Consider the following 17,130-nt stretch of genomic DNA (forward strand, 5'->3'; position numbering starts at 1 on the left):
CCAAAGGCTTCTTCTTTGCTTCCTTGAATTACGCGGCTAAACAACGCAAGTTAATTCTCACTAGAGGTTAAATTTGAAAACAGGCAAGTATGAGCGAAAGAAATGCTCAACAAGATCATTGTAATATATATATGGTCATTTTGATATAAAACCGACATCTGCAATAGCGAAGATCATTTTAAAATCATAATTGTTGAAACAGAAAATTTATTAAAGAATCAGATAATTGTTTCTCACTGTATTCAAAACTCTTTTTGATATTTTTGAGCGAAATGCTTCAACAATACTTTAAATATTGACGAGAATAAAACTCATATAACAGTGTTTACGGAAATATCGTAAACAATAATAATATGAAACAATGATTATGGAGTGGATCATAAACTCATTCAAAACTGAACTCTTGATATTAATACTCATTTTGTTGTCATATCAAATTAGATATCAATACGAACTTTGATGCTCACAACATCCCATATTGAAGTCAATATCAATCATCTATACTAATACCACCTTTGATCTTTAACAACAAAGTAAGTATCAGCATAAATCAGAAACTGAATCAAAACTTTATTTCACCATTATTCCAAAACAGATACAGTTGATAAATCATTTATTCTATGAATATCAAAAATGATATGATAATTTAGATTGGAATCATTCTCCGACGGACGTACTATCACATGCTGATCAGCCCGTGTGATAGCACTAGGTCATGATTCGTAGAAATATGTCCCCAAAAACACGAGTACTCAAATAAAAAGGCAATATACCTGCCTGTGGCAAAAATTGTGTCATAACATTTCATATGACACTTAGAAATAGCCCTCCGCTGGACCGTCCGTCCCGGTCACTTACGCATTTATGATCCAATCTTAAAACATTTTATTGAGAGGGGTCTTAATACTCGACATCCTTATAAATTTTATTCGCCCATTTACTTGGGCAGAAAACCCAAAACAACATCATCTTTCTCAAAATCCAGAACATTTATAAATCTGATAGTTGGATAAGTAAAATACTTGACTATTCTGAACATAGAATATCAGATAAGTACTTGCATAAACGAAATCATTTATTTCAGCGATATTTAAAACATTTATCAATTCAGAACTGAGAATAGGGAAAGCAATACTTGTATACTAGGATTCAAATATATATCACCTGAATCTATAATTCAGAACTGAGAATAGGGAAAGTAATACTTGTATCTATAATTAGAAAATAACATTTTAATCATCTAAACGATAGTTACTCGATAAACTGCGCGTCAAAATCCTATTATCTACCCATACGATAGCCCACACATAAAGAAGATAGTCAAATACAAGACTCTTGACTCATGTACGCACGTAATTCACATAACATATAAACATATAATCCACATATCACATAATTCATATAACACATGCCTCGGTTCGTCAAAAGGTTCGACTCGGTACGTTTAAAACAGAAATCGGGTCAAAAATATGATTTATCGATCAATAATCGACTCAGAACCACTCACAAAATAAGAAACATTTTAAAACAAAAGAATTTGGGTTTCAAAAGTATTTTTAATGAAAGCATAATATTTTTCTGAGTTTATACGCGTTTATTTCGTATTAAACGGACAAACGTTCTATTTTCTACGAATAAAATAAGAATAATTTAATTAATAATAATAATAATTGAATATTCAATACCTTTATATAATTTTAAAAGCTCAAAATAATATTAGAATATTATTCGGCTCAATTATAAATAATTACACTCAACTATTTATAATTAAAATTAATCGATTAAATGAATTAATCGATCAATTAAATGAATAAATAATTAATCAAAACAAATTATAAATAATTGTATCAAATTATGATTTTTAAAAATAATAAAAGATAATAATTTGAAATTAAAATAAATATTTTAGAAAAACTTTCGAAATAACGTCTTTGTAAAATGGACTTTTCCAGGGGTCATACCCCTCAAAATCAATCTCAAACAACACAATCCAACTGTACTCTAATCAAATTTATAAAATCAAAACATAAAATAATTTATATTTGCACGTATAAATACGCCAGAAACGAAAAACATGGTCAAAAATGACTTCTACAACAACTTCTGAAATTTATGAAATAAATAAATAAACACTAACATGCTATAATATACACAAGTACGAAGGTGGAATTTTGAAATCGTTACCCAAAATAAATTATGATCACCCTTAAGACAATATCTGATGTCCGCAAAATATCTCCAGAAAAATCCGAAATTCATAGCCATAAACATACACACGCTGAGATGCCATGTGGAGTAATCAACGCCTTCAAACTCCTTTTCTATGCCCCGAAATAAATTAAAATCGAAAATATGCTCCGCAAATTTTTCTCTCAAAACCTCGTAATATATATACTTATACGTAAGTATCGAAGCGCTGATCGTTTATATATATAATAATTGAAATTTGGACGGATGGTTTAGAAAATATGAATATTTGAAAGTTAAAAGTAAATAAATATATGCGATGGAGAGACAGAAGAGGGAGAGGGGTAAAGAAAGAGGAGTCGGGAAATATAACGGGGAGGGGGAATCTGTGGGACAAGAAAAAGAAAAAAAAATAAGATAAGGAGGGGAAGGGAGGGATAGACGGTGGAATAGGACTGAGAAACAGGGGGTGAGAGACTAGGGGATAAAGGAAAGAGAAAGCTGCGTGCATTTTTTTTTCTTTCTCTCTAAGAATCTACCATGTTTATTGTATTAGCAGGAGAAGTAAGCACGTATATAATTCAAGACACGTAACCCTTCTGGCAGCTCGGTTTCGTTCCACATTTTGTAATCTAACGAATAAATGTGCGGGTAAATAAAATTCAAAAAAATTAACAAATTAATTCTAAAATTCTTGGAATAATTAAAAGTAATAAAAATAAAATTTTCATAATTTTTAAAGTATTTTTGACTTGCGCGCTATACCCGCATTTTACAATTAACGAACCAAGCTGCACTTGAAACAAATTCAAAATATCACGAAAATAGTCTTAAAATGTTACAAATATCCCGAAATTTATAAAAACATAAATTTCTTAATTTTAAAATAATTTTTGAAACGCAACTTATACCCATTTTTAACAATTAAATGATTCAACGCGCGGGTAAAATTAATCCCAAAAATTCCCAGAATAATTTTAAAATTCTCAGAATATTCCAAACTTAAATAAATAAGAGTTCCGTAATTTTTGAAGAATTTTGGAATTAAATACGGATTTTACAAATAAATGAAATCAAAAAATCATACAGGGTTAAATAATTGATAAAATATTGATTTCTAAATTTTATAAAACCCCAAAAATAATTATTTTAATTATAAAGTCATAAAATTAATTTTAAAGATAATTTAAATATTTATATAATTAAATTTTCAATAAAATCACTTTTAAAGACAAAAACAAAACAATACGACTCAGTAATTAATAATACAAATAATCCCCAATCACCACTGAATCCCACACAATTAATATTACATACAACATATAGCAGACAGAATAAACGAACTCAATTTACCGATATCAATAAAATGATCGGTTTTCAAATAAACTTTTGAAAATAATACATTTAAGTAAATATTTTTAGAAATTAACAAGAATCGATATAACATTTAACAATTAGCACATTACCATTTAATAACACCAACTCGTCAAACAAGAATACAATCACTCGTCAAACAAGAATACAATATCCATCATTTTATTCCTTCTTAATCAGAAAATCACCTAAACATATTCAAATAATAATAATAATAGTTCTGAAAAAATATGGGATATCACAGTTGCTCAAGATCGACAAACGAAGTACGTGAATCGAGAACGAAAATATATGCAATTCGAGCTTGGAGACAAAGTATTGTTAAAAATATCTCCCTGGAAAGGTTTATCCAGATTCGGAAAGAAGGGGAAGTTGAGTCCTAGGTATATTAGACCATTCGAAGTACTACGACAAGTTGGAAAGGTAACTTATGAATTAGCGCTACCTCCGCAGATGCAATATCTTCACAATGTGTTCCACGTGTCTCTTTTAAAGAAATATAATGCTGATGCAAGCCATGTGATCGAATTGGAACCAGTGGAAATTCAATCAGATTTGACTTATGTGGAACAACTAGTTCGAATCTTGGATCGAAAAGAGAGGACACTTAGAAATAAAGTTGTACCTCTAGTTAGAGTGTTGTGGAGAAATCCATTAGTTGAAGAGTCAACTTGGGAATTAGAAAGTGAAATGCAAGAAAAGTATCCTCATCTATTTGCTTAGACTAGATTCTGGGGATATAATCCTTTTAAAGGGTAGATTGTAACGACTGGGAATTTCACGATAAAATTAAGAGAATAAAGTATGACTTTGTGGTGTAATTATAATTTATGTGATTTAATAAAGGGATTAAATGTTTTTGTTGGTTAATTGTCCTTCTTGTATATTAGTAACTGGGAACGTAAGATGGCGCGTTCCAGTTTGATGAGTCAGCTTAGGGGATAAGCTGTGTTGTCGGGTCGTCAGGTAGAACGGAACCCGTCTTAAAAAGGGATTAAAGTGTTTAAATGTGAACTATGTGTTGTTATATGAAATTTAATGTTCAAGTAAGTATTTTATTCTAGTGACGTGTCGTCTGGTAAAGATAATTGATAGTGAAGCGTATTGAAACGCTTAGCCTCGGGCCGTCAAGCAAAACGCAACCCGTTACGCGAAAAGGGGAATAATAATAAAAAGGAAAATTTTGTGATCAGATATGAGTTGTGATGTGTGAATATATGTATTTTCTAGTCTGTATGCATGATTACGTGATCTGTTGATTTTTTTTAAAAATGATTTAAGGGATTTATCTGATTTAAAATGAGGTTTATTGAACTTTTATACATTTTTATAAAATTATTCGAATAAGGTCAAGGCATGAAATTTGTTTTGTTATCTTCAAAATAGTCCTAGAGACTTTATAAAAATGATAGACGGATTTATTTCGTGATCGGTGCATTTTAAAATAATTTTATGGAGTTAAAATGCTATTTTCAGTATAATCTTGTAAAATCCGTAATAAATCAACCGTTCGCTCAAAAATTATTTTAAAAATATGGCTGAAAAACTAATTTTGAGATTTATGTTCTGAAATTATTATTCATATCAATTTCATCTTTTCCGAGAGAGATATTTAGAAATTAAATTCATTTTTGGAAAAGAATTAAGAATGATTTAGTAATGTAATTGTCTAATTACTAAACTACCCTTCCTTGGTAGTATATATAAACCCCACCCCACCCCCTTTCTTTCTTTTCCTCATCCGAACTCTCTCTTTTCTCTCATTCTCTCATTTCTTTCTCTCTCTCAGGTCTTCTCTCTCACTCTCGGTACTCTCTCTCTCTCTCTCTTCAATCCTTCCCTTGTTCTTCATCAGTTTTCGATTGTGAGACCATGATTATGTGAGATTTTGCTTCATCTATCTAGATATATAGAAGCATGTTGCTATCTCCAAGATTTTTGAAAAATCCAAAGTTGGATTTGGTGGTTTTGATTCGGTTCTTATGAAAACCAAAAGGGTTTTGATTTTTAAATGATTTGGAATGATGATATGTGCTTGCATGTGTGTAATTGTTGTAAAAATTGGTGGTGGAAGGTTGGAAACCCCCGAGTGGGGGCACCACCGTGAAGCCACCGCCACCGGTGATGAACTCCGGTGAACCGGTGGTGAGTGATGATGTTAAAAACTGAGCTCTAGTATCTTTAAATTAACTTTCTGTGTTTGCATGTGGTGTTTTACCTAAAAACCGAATGGGTTTTTGATTTTGGAAGTTATTGAGTTGATTTTTTTTATTAAAATGATTGTGGATTAATTTTTAGGATAATGGTGATAAATTAGAATGGTTATTGATTTAAAGAAATGAATTGATAATTACATGTAAGGTTCGAGTATAAATGAATATGTTTAGTTTGATTTGTAAAGACAAGGAGTCGAATGGTTAAGTTAAGGTTTAAAACAAGTTGAAATTTTGATTTAAAGCTTTGCATGTCAAAATCGATCTATGCATGTGTGTTTTCTTGAAAAACCCGAATGGGTCTTATGGTTAAAAAAGAGGATTAAGTCAATTTTGAGGGTTTATATGCTAGTTGCATTAGTTGCTAATGATAATCAAGATAAGAACTTGGTTGCATGGTATTTGTGTTCGAAATTTTGATAATTAAAATAGGATTTTGATTTTTGATTTTATTGTGATTATGATTCGGTTTTTGGATAAATGAAAATGAATGAGGCTTGATTGTGTAAGTGACTCTTGTATTTGCATGATCCCAAAAGAGGTTTATTCGTGCTCGATTATGTGTGGTTGAAATTGAGTACACTTCGTTGTGTTTGGTTGTAAGGGCCGAATGGATTATAGACATAAAAGTAATTGATTTGATTCCAATATCTTACTAAGTGAATGCATGTGTAATTTCTAAGTGTTATGTGATTTGTTTGTTTGCATTGGTTCGAATTAAATGGTGAAAAAGGAAGGATTGAGTCATTTTGATATGAGGTTATGTTAGGTCACACACACACACTGTAGAGGGGGTGAATACAGTGTATAGTACACTCAAATCGAACTTTAAGAACTTAAGTAACAGAAAACAAACTTTATTGAAACAATAAACTCTGTTACAGTATGGAACTATTACCTCTCAGTGATGAACAAATATCACGAGAGCTGCTAGGGTTACAATGAATAATCTTTTCTAATAATGATAACACTTATAGTGTAAACCCTATGTCTGTGTTTATATACTACACAGTTACAAGATAATCGCTAATTGATATGGAATATAATTCTGCTTCCTAAAATATATCAATCAGATATCTTTTCTTCCAAGTATTCCATTCTTCACGGAATTCCTTCTTCATGCATATCTCTTCTTATGTTTATCTCGATCTTCTTTCCTTTAATCAGCTACTGTCCTTTTCTGATTGTCCTTCAACACTTAAGTTCTGATATCTATCTTCTGATGATTATCTCCTGATAATATAAGTACTGATATCCTTAAGTCCTGACTTCCAGTATAAGTACTGATCAACAGTTAAGTACTAATTTATCCTGTTCACGTAAGATCTGAAAGCTAAACATAAAACATATTAGCCATGACATTATCAAATATATCTAACAATCTCCCCCAACTTGTAAATTAACAAAATATACAAGTTTAACAGATATTTGATGATGTCAAAAACATTAAGTACAAATGCATGAGAAATAGACTAGATAACTACAACTTACAGTCCTTAAAGTTTTTACCAATTTCAACTTCTGATAACAACTTCAATCTGTATAAATATCAGAATTTAAGCAGTTGTAGATCTTCGACTTGGCTTCTTAATTTTCTGATCTCTCTGATGTCAGGAGTTGTTCTGAGATAGTTCTTCAACAAACATTTCTCAGCATATCTTAGTTCATCAATCATTCTCCTTTTAACACCTTTAAGCTCTGCAGTATCTTCACCAGTTTGAAAGATTGCAGCTCTGAGATCATTAATCTTTGCTTTTCTCAACTCCTGATCTAGTCTTATGACATAAGCTTTGTCAGACTCAAGATTGAATTCAAGTCCCTTAATACCAAGATACGTTCTGATCTGTGCAGTATTAGGCTTCATATCAACAATATCACCATTGTGATCTCTGTACTTTGGAACATATATGCTGTCAGACTTAACAGAATAAAGCCTTTTCTGTCTCTGAATCTGTTCTTTTAAGTAGTTTGCAGCAGTCTCTGTTATTCTGTCATCCACTTGAAGTAAGAAAAGTACATGCTCCAATTCTTCAAAATACTTCAAAGGAATGGCATTTTGTCTTATATGATAAACCCTACCATCTGTCATGAAATACAACATGATGTATTCTTTCAAGTAGGTATGGTAAACCATCTGTACAGATTCCAGTTGATTCAATCTCTCAGGAGTTGCTCCAATACCTGGTTCACTCAAGGAAGTTGGATCATTGGTAGTGTTGTGTACTCTTCTTTCATCAGCACTTCCCAATCCAGTTTTATCTCTAGCTTCCTTTCCAGTAACTACTCTTGCTTCAAAACCACTTGCAGTAGTCTTCAAAGATTGAGTCTGTTTTGCTTTAGTGAATCCTGGTAGGAGTGTCTTTGATCTATTTTCTGATATCAAGTTAACTTGAGCTCTGTCAGAGGTTACTTGCTTCTTCTGAATATCAGAACTTACAATTTCTTGACTCTGAACAACTTGAGCCATGTCAGAGGTTGTTTTAAGAACTTTTCTCGAAGTCAGAGCAAGATCATCTTTTCCATCAGTAATTTCTTCTTCCTCAAGAGGTACATAAGCCTTGATAGGTTCACCAACCTTTTCTTTACCCTTGGATCTTGGATCTACCTGTGGTTGTGATCTAGCCAATGTTGCTTCAGTATGTGTCCTTTCTTTGATCACAATGCCTTTAGGTTTTGGAAGTGACTTTTTACCAGAAGCTTCAGATTTAGATGTGACTTTCTCTGATTTAAGTCTGGCTTCTTCTTCCTTTAAACTTTCCAAGTCCATTCCTAGATTTTCTTGAAGAAATAACTGTCTTGACATTTCCTCATCAAGATCTAGAAGTTCATCAGAACTTATCCTTTTACCAGCAGCAGAACTTATTCTTTTCCCAGTATCAGAACTTGTTCTGTGACTAGCTTGTCTTGATGTAAACCTTCTACCTTGACTATGACCACTACCCATTCCAGAGTTTCCTTGGTCATCTTTTCAATCATCCTTTCCTTGCAGTGTCTTGTTTGTTTTGCATTTGGACTTAATTACCTTCTCCCCCTTTTTGGCATTAGCAGGTAATAAAAGAGAGATAAGTAGTTCCACTGAGGTCTGGATTTCAGTAAGTTGCGATTGCTGAGAAGCTTGATTTGTCAGAATTTGATCAATCTGAGCTTGTTGTTTCTCTTGAGTTTTCTCAATATAAGCAATCCTGTCAATGGTAGGTTGAAAGAACTTTTTCTTATCAATTTTCCAAACTTGTTCCTGTTTGATAAAGTTCTCCTGAATCTTGTGTAGCTCTGCATGAGTATTGGAATAAAGACCTTGTAGATGTTTAGTACTCAATGCAGTGACTCTAAGCTGGGTTTTAAAATCATCAGAATTTAACATTTCATCAGCTTTAGTCAAGTTCTCAGCAAGATGTAAAGCATTTGGAACACATGAAACTGAGTTCCATTCCTTAGTCCACTCCTGACCTGCAGGAGTTTCACTTCAAGGCACTGGTGCATCCCTGATAACAAACTCCTTTACCAGTTCAGACTTAGGAAGAGTCGGTGGAGGAGTATGTCCTGAAGGACCTGCTTCATCAGCATCAACAGTTGTAGCAGCATCACCAGTATCTCCAACATTGGCAGCATCAGAACTTAAAGAATCAGTATCTTCTGATAAGACAACAGTGTGAGTAGCAATGGAGGCTTCAGAATCCTCTAATTGCTGATCCGATACTAAGTTTTGATCAACAGCCATATTCTGATGCTCACTTAAAATCTGATCATCAGCATCTTGATGCAGAGAAGGTGTTGTTGATAACTCTGGAGTTTGAACAACATCAGTAATAGGTGTTGTGGAAGGATTATTTGCTGTTGGAGCTTCTAAGAAAAGTATTTCAGGCACAACCAGGTTCTGAATATCAATTTCAGCACTTGTGCCTGGATCAACAAGAGACACAGATGGTGAGTTAGCCTTGTCAGAGACAGCTTCATGAGATGGAGTTGATGGAGAAGAAGTGACTGGAGCAAATTCCCTGTCTTGTGAGATCAGAGATTCCTGATCCCCTTCCTTAGCTGCTTCCTCGTCATCATCTGAAACTGGCCTTTATGCCCTCTGTTTCTTGTACTTCCTTGTTGATTTAGATTCCTTGGGAGTTTCAGGAACTATCATACGTCTAAGCCTCTTGAGAAGCCTAGAACCCCCAATTTCAGAATCCTTCTGAGAAGTTGCTTTCTCAGCTTCATCAGTACAGTAAGTGTAAATAAGTTGACAGAATCTAGCAAAGTAAACAACATCTCTATCCTCTGTCATCCTATCCCCAATAAAACCAATTATTCCAGTTGCAAAATCAAAATGAGTTTGATGAATAATAGCATACCCTATGTGCTGACTCAGAATTGGGATAGCATCAAAGTTTAAACATTTGTTCCCAAAAGCTTTGGTGATGCAATCAAAGAAGAAACTCCATTCTCTTCTGATATTAGCCCGTTTCAACTGTCCAAGTTTCGTCAGACTCTTTTCATATCCCAATTCAGCCATTAACTCCCGAAGGGCTGAGTCCTCTGGAATTGAAAAAGTACAATCTTCTGGAAGATGTAAAGCCCTGCGTACTGTACCAGGAGTGACTACAAAGGATGAATCACCCACTTGGAAGATAATACTGGGAGTTCCACGGTTACCACCATCATCAAAAACTCCAGTCCTCCAGAACCTCAGATTTTGTTGACTTGAAAATAATTCAGGCTGAGTTAAGACGTACCCAACCTCACTATGTGCAAGAAGATCTTGCACAAAGTACAATTCAGATGGAGCTTCAGCATGATCAAGAATTGCAGCATAGTTGTTTGGAACAAACTTTGCTCCATCAATGATTAAATCCTTTGGTGCCATGTAAAAAAAATATTGAAATTCAAGTATGCCTGTTAGGTGTTTGAGATAATGTCTGTATGAAAAACCAACGTGAGAAAGAAGAGAAGGAGAGTAAAAGTAAGAAGAGAGATAAAGTATAAAGAAAATAAAAGATTAAAGAAATCTTCTCTCTGTTGTACTTATACTCTGAACAAAAATGTTACCGTTGGACACCTGTCAGACATGCAGTAATAACGAACAGTTACTGGGCTCGAGAAAACAGGAATCATTACTTACCCAGTTGCCTAGTTTCAAGGAAAAACCGTTCCATTTATCAAGAGAAACAGTTTTAATTCAAAATTTAAACCGTTAGCACTGATTGAATTATTTTTCACTGCATCATTGAGATTCTGAAAATACATCACATGAAAATGACCAAGATAAATTAAAGGAGTTAGTGCTGAAAATGAATCAGAACTTAATAAGAAACACAATATATATGGTCATCAGAACATCAATCAGGATTTATCAACACAAGATGAAATAACTCAGAGACAAAATCTTGAAGTAAAAACAACTTTCATTAATATATCAAGACAATACATTTATGAAATGGAAATTACATCAATACTTATACAAGATTTTCCCTAAGCTCCTAATCCTAACATCAACAGCTTTAGTCCTAGCTAAGAAGCCTGACAAAGCTGAGGATGAAGAAGAACAGGAAGAAGTCAAGATTAAGTCATCTTCCTCTTCCTATCTTCGACGAACAAGATGGCGAGTCGTATGATTCGCTCTTGCTGACGGATAGCTTCCCGCCTTTCCTCCTCCAATCGCTCCAGATGGCGATGGTAATCCATATAGAAGAATAGAAGGTGAGTCAGCACCTCCTGTGGGACAGAATCCCAGATCTCCTCAGGAATGGCTGTTACATGCCACTCCTGCTGCCATTCGGCACAACTTAGCTCCATAGTGAAGGTTTGGTTGTTCAAAAACATGTTGTATCGAACCATTGTGTTTTTGACAGAAGAAGGAGGATAAGTGTGTGAGAAGAATGTGATGGAAAGACTGATGTGAAGTGGTTGCTTATATAGGCAAGAGAATGCCAAGAGACGCAAAGATATTTAATGCTGACAGGTAGAATTAATTCTACCTCGTCTCCCTAGACTTTGAAAAAGAATAACATTCATTGGAAGGAGGAATCATGGTCTAGACCGCACAAGACACAAGAAACAGTGGACTGTTCAAGTACAAATACCATTAATCCTAATCATAGTGACTATTAATCTTCCACTTCAACATATTCTAGTTCGAACTGAGACTGTTACCAAATTTTATTCACAGATAAGCCAAGTAAAGGATTAGACTGAGAAATCAGAACTTAGACCTATACCAGAACTTAACAGTCATCAGAACATAATTTCTTAACTCGAAAAAGGAATGCCCATCTTAGTAAATACTCATACAAGTTCTGAGTTATGGACGTCAGAACTTAATCGTGTAACTTAGAACTTATCCTCAGAATTTGTGCAATAATGACACCATGACTGTTTATCTAAAATAACATAGACCACCACAGAAATTTTCATCATTCAGATGGAGTGATTAGTGTGTGCATTAAGATAAAAACAGACAAAGAGTAAAGTCTGATTCACTTCAGTACATCTTAGAAATAAGGCATAACTAAAATTTTGCTAAAGATCTGTCATTGTCCTGAAACCTACTGATGAATGAGTTCATGCTTGAGTCCATCTCAACTTTTTTGTGCTAATTTTATGCATCTTTTGCAATTCTATTTTACAGTGGCTTCTCAGTGTAAGTGAGTCACGGCTGTTTATCAGAATTTATGCTATTTTCAGAGTATTTCTCCAGTAATCATAGAGTGTGAAAAGTCACCAAGAAAATATTTTGCTTTTCTAATGCATATTTACTTAATACCAGCAATGCACTTGGGTCGTCCCTTCCACATTTTTACTCTAGATCTCAAAGGAATACCTGATGTTATTCTTTGATCTTTTTGCTTTTTCTTTTGATAAGAGAGGTTTATCAGCACTTAGTACATTCAGCAGTTTTACTAGTATCAGAACTTAACAGATGAGTAGCATTATTCTAATTTGTGACTTAGTAATAAGATATACAAAGTAACCTTAACTAAGCTCAATTATCAGAATTTGCTAGTGTCATAAGATTTCCACCGAAATAATTACTTCTTCCATGGAATCATTTGTTTATTGAAGACTACTAGGTCAGTTATCTAGCACAGTTATCCTCATAGGATTGAATAGGTACTAGAACAAACATATCACTTATCAGAGTTTAGAAACATATATCAGACAACAGTCAGTACTTAAAGACATTTATCAATTAAGCACATAATATACAATGAGATTAATTCTGTAAATACTGAGCATAAAGTCTGATAACATAGAACAAGTCTAAGCAGATTTAGAGAAAGAACCTGAAACCATTCCAAGTTCATTTACCAATCTTGTAAAAGTAGCTTCACATAATGGTTTTGTGAAGATATCTGCCAATTGTTGATCTATGGGAACAAAATGCAATTCCACTGTACCTTCATCCACATGTTCCCTGATGAAGTGGTACCTGATGCTGATGTGCTTTGTCATTGAGTGTTGAACTGGATTACCTGTCATAGCAATAGCACTTTGATTATCACAGTAAATAGGGATTTTGAAATATGTTAACCCATAATCCAGTAACTGATTCTTCATCCAAAGAATCTGTGCACAACAGCTTCCTGCAGCAATATACTCTGCTTCTGCAGTTGATGTGGAAATTGACTTTTGTTTCTTGCTGTACCAAGAAACCAATCTGCCTCCAAGAAATTGGCAGCTTCCACTTGTGCTTTTCCTGTCAATTTTGCAACCTGCAAAATCTGCATCTGAGTAACCTATTAGTTTAAAATCTGATTCTCTAGGATACCATAATCCCAAAGCAGCTGTTCCTTTAAGATACTTAAAGATTCTTTTTACAGTTATTAAGTGAGGTTCTCTTGGATCTGCTTGAAATCTTGCACAAAGACAGGTAGCATACATGATATCAGGTCTACTAGCAGTTAGATAGAGTAGAGAGCCAATCATACCTCTGTAGTCAGTAATATCTACTGATTTACCGGTATCCTTATCCAGTTTTGTTGCAGTGGCCATTGGAGTGGATGCACTTGAACAATCTTGCATTCCAAATTTCTTTAGCAAGTTTCTGGTGTACTTGGTTTGACAAATAAAAGTGCCTTCCTCATTCTGCTTGACTTGAAGTCCCAGAAAATAGCTAAGTTCCCCCATCATACTCATCTGATATCTTGACTGCATTAGTTTGGCAAACTTCTTGCAAAGTTTGTCATTTGTAGATCCAAAAATGATATCATCAACATAAATCTGGACCAAAAGTAAGTCCTTTCCATGGTTGAGATAGAACAGTGTTTTGTCTATTGTCCCTCTGTTGAATCCACTTTCCAGAAGAAACTGAGCTAAAGTCTCATACCATGCTCTAGGAGCTTGCTTAAGTCCATAAAGTGCTTTGTCAAGTCTGTAGACATAATCTGGATGTTTGGTATCTACAAAACCTGGAGGTTGTTCAACATATACCTCTTCCTCCAATTCTCCATTGAGAAAAGCACTTTTCACATCCATTTGAAAGACAGTAAACTGTTTGTGAGCAGCATAAGCCAAAAATATCCTTATGGCTTCTAACCTAGCAACTGGTGCAAATGTTTCATCATAATCAATTCCCTCCTGTTGAGAATATCCTTTTGCAACCAGCCTTGCCTTATTCCTTGTAATTATGACATCACTGTCAGTTTTGTTTCTGAATACCCACTTTGTACCAACAACAGATCTATTCTTTGGTCTTGGTACTAGGGTCCAGACTTTGTTTCTTTCAAATTCATTCAACTCTTCCTGCATTGCTTGCACCCAATCAGCATCTTGAAGAGCTTCTTCCACTTTCTTTGGCTCAGTCTGAGAGAGAAAAGAATTGTAAAGACACTCATTTGAAGTACCTGTTCTAGTTCTGACACCTGCATCAGGATTTCCAATTATCAAATCAGGTGTATATGATTTTGTCCACTTCCTTGCAGATGGAAGGTTTTCTCTAGAACTGGATGCTCCCCCATGATCCATGCTATCTTCACTTTCATTTTCTGATGCTCCCCCTGAAACTATGCTCTCTGAGTTGGATTCTTCAGTATTTAGATTTTCAGCACTATCAGAACTTGGCTTATCAGAACTTGACGAATCAGAACTTGAAGAGCCAGAAGCATGTTCTGATGTTTCTTGAGATGTGGTAGAATCTTGAGTATGCTCCCCCTGCATAGGTGCATCTTCCTTTAACGTAGTCACCACAGTTTCAATAACATCAGATTTTAATCCATCAGAGTTTGCAGTATCAGGACTTAGACTGTCAGGATTTTCAGTATCAAAATATGAGTCTTCATTTTCAAATCTCAGCTGATCATGGTCAATGAAATCTTTAAGACCAGTGATTTTCTTGTCATCAAAAGAGACATTGATAGATTCCATGACCACTTTTGTTCTCAAATTATAGACTCTGTAGGCTTTTGTGGAAAGTGGATATCCAACAAAGATTCCTTCATCAGCTTTTAGATCAAACTTTGATAGCTGTTCAGGATGAGTCTTGAGAACAAAACACTTGCATCCAAATACGTGAAAATATTTCAGATTTGGCTTCTTTTTCTTCACCATCTCATATGGTGTTTTTCCATGCTTGTTAATGAGTGTTGCATTTTGAGTAAAACAAGCAGTCTGCACAGCTTCAGCCCAGAAATAGATTGGAAGCTTTGCTTCTTCAAGCATTGTACGTGCAGCTTCAATGAGAGTTCTATTCTTCCTTTCAACAACTCCATTTTGTTGTGGAGTTCCAGGAGCAGAAAATTCCTGCTTTATTCCATGGCTTTTGCAGAACTCTTCCATTATCAAATTCTTGAACTCAGTGCCATTATCACTCCTTAAAATTTTCACAGAATCTTTGACCATTTTATCCAGTTGTTTGACATGATCAATCAAGATAGATGCAGTTTCACTTTTTGTGTGCAAGAAATACACCCATGTGTATCTGGTGAACTCATCCACTATGACCAACGCATACTTCTTCTTTGCAATAGACATGACATTTACTGGACCAAATAGATCAACATGTATAAGATGATAAGGCTCAAGAATTGATGATTCAGTCTTGCTCTTGAATGAAAATTTTCTTTGTTTGGCTTTCTGACATGAATCACAAAGACCATCAGGAGCAAATACTGTGTTTGGCAATCCTCTCACAAGATCTTTCTTGACCAGTTCATTTATATTGTTGAAATTTAAATGAGAGAGTTTCTTATGCCAATTCCAGCTTTCTTCAATTGATGCTCTACTTAACAGACAGATTGCAGAGCCATCAGTACTTGTTGAAAGCTTAGCTTCATAAATGTTACCACGTCTGTATCCTTTCAAAACAACTTTGCCTTTAGATTTATTCACAATTTCACAGTGTTCTTCAAAGAAATCAACATGATAACCTCTGTCACAGATTTGACTTATACTCAGTAGGTTGTGTTTAAGTCCTGAGACCAGAGCTACTTGTTTAATTATGACATTTCCAAGATTGATATTGCCATATCCCAATGTTTTTCCAATGTTGCCATCTCCATAAGAAACACTTGGGCCAGCTTTCTCCACAAAGTCTGATAGCAGGGCCTTATTTCCAGTCATATGTCCTGAACATCCACTGTCCAGAACTAGAATATTTTTCATGTTGCCCTGCAATCACAAAGACCACTAATTATTAGTTTTAAGGACCCAGACTTGTTTGGATCCTTTGGCCTTATTAAGTTTGTTAACATTTGCAGCGGATTTAGCATCAGAGTTTATGTTAACATTTTTCTTATCAGAACTTACACTATCAGACTTTGAATCAGAATTTACACTAGAAGGAACAATGGAAACTTTCTTCAAAGAAGGTTTTATTTGATAATAATCATAGTACAAACTACGATATTCCTTACAAGTATAAATGGAATGCCATAAACTACCACAATTAAAACAAGGATTTTATGGTTTGTATCTAACAGACTGACTCTTAACTCCTGATTTTGAAGGTAAGGAGTTAATATTCTTATTCTTCCTGCAAAAAGAAGCCAGATGGTTAGAACTTCCACAGTTATGACATGTTTTCCTAGGAGCATCAGGAACAGGTTTATAATCATTGCTTTTATTCACACCTTCCTTTCCATTCCTATTTTTCCTAGGTGATTTTACCTTGTTTGCATTCTTGACATCTTTCAGCTTATGCTTAAGCTGCTTCTTTGTCATTAAGCCTATGTTCACTTCAGCTGTCTTTTCCTGTTTTAGTTTGTCAGAAGTTAATTCCTCTTTAACTTCTGATTTCTCATTTTCAGACTTTACAGTTACAAACTTAACAGGTTTAAACTTTGGCTTTTGCTTAACAACAGGCTTAATTTCTTCAGTTCCTTTATCATTCTTATCTTCTCCATAACCTAAGCCCTCTTTCCAGTTTCCACTACTT

This window comes from Apium graveolens, chromosome 3 (genome assembly GCF_009905375.1).
Source record: "Apium graveolens cultivar Ventura chromosome 3, ASM990537v1, whole genome shotgun sequence".
NCBI lineage: Eukaryota > Viridiplantae > Streptophyta > Magnoliopsida > Apiales > Apiaceae > Apium > Apium graveolens.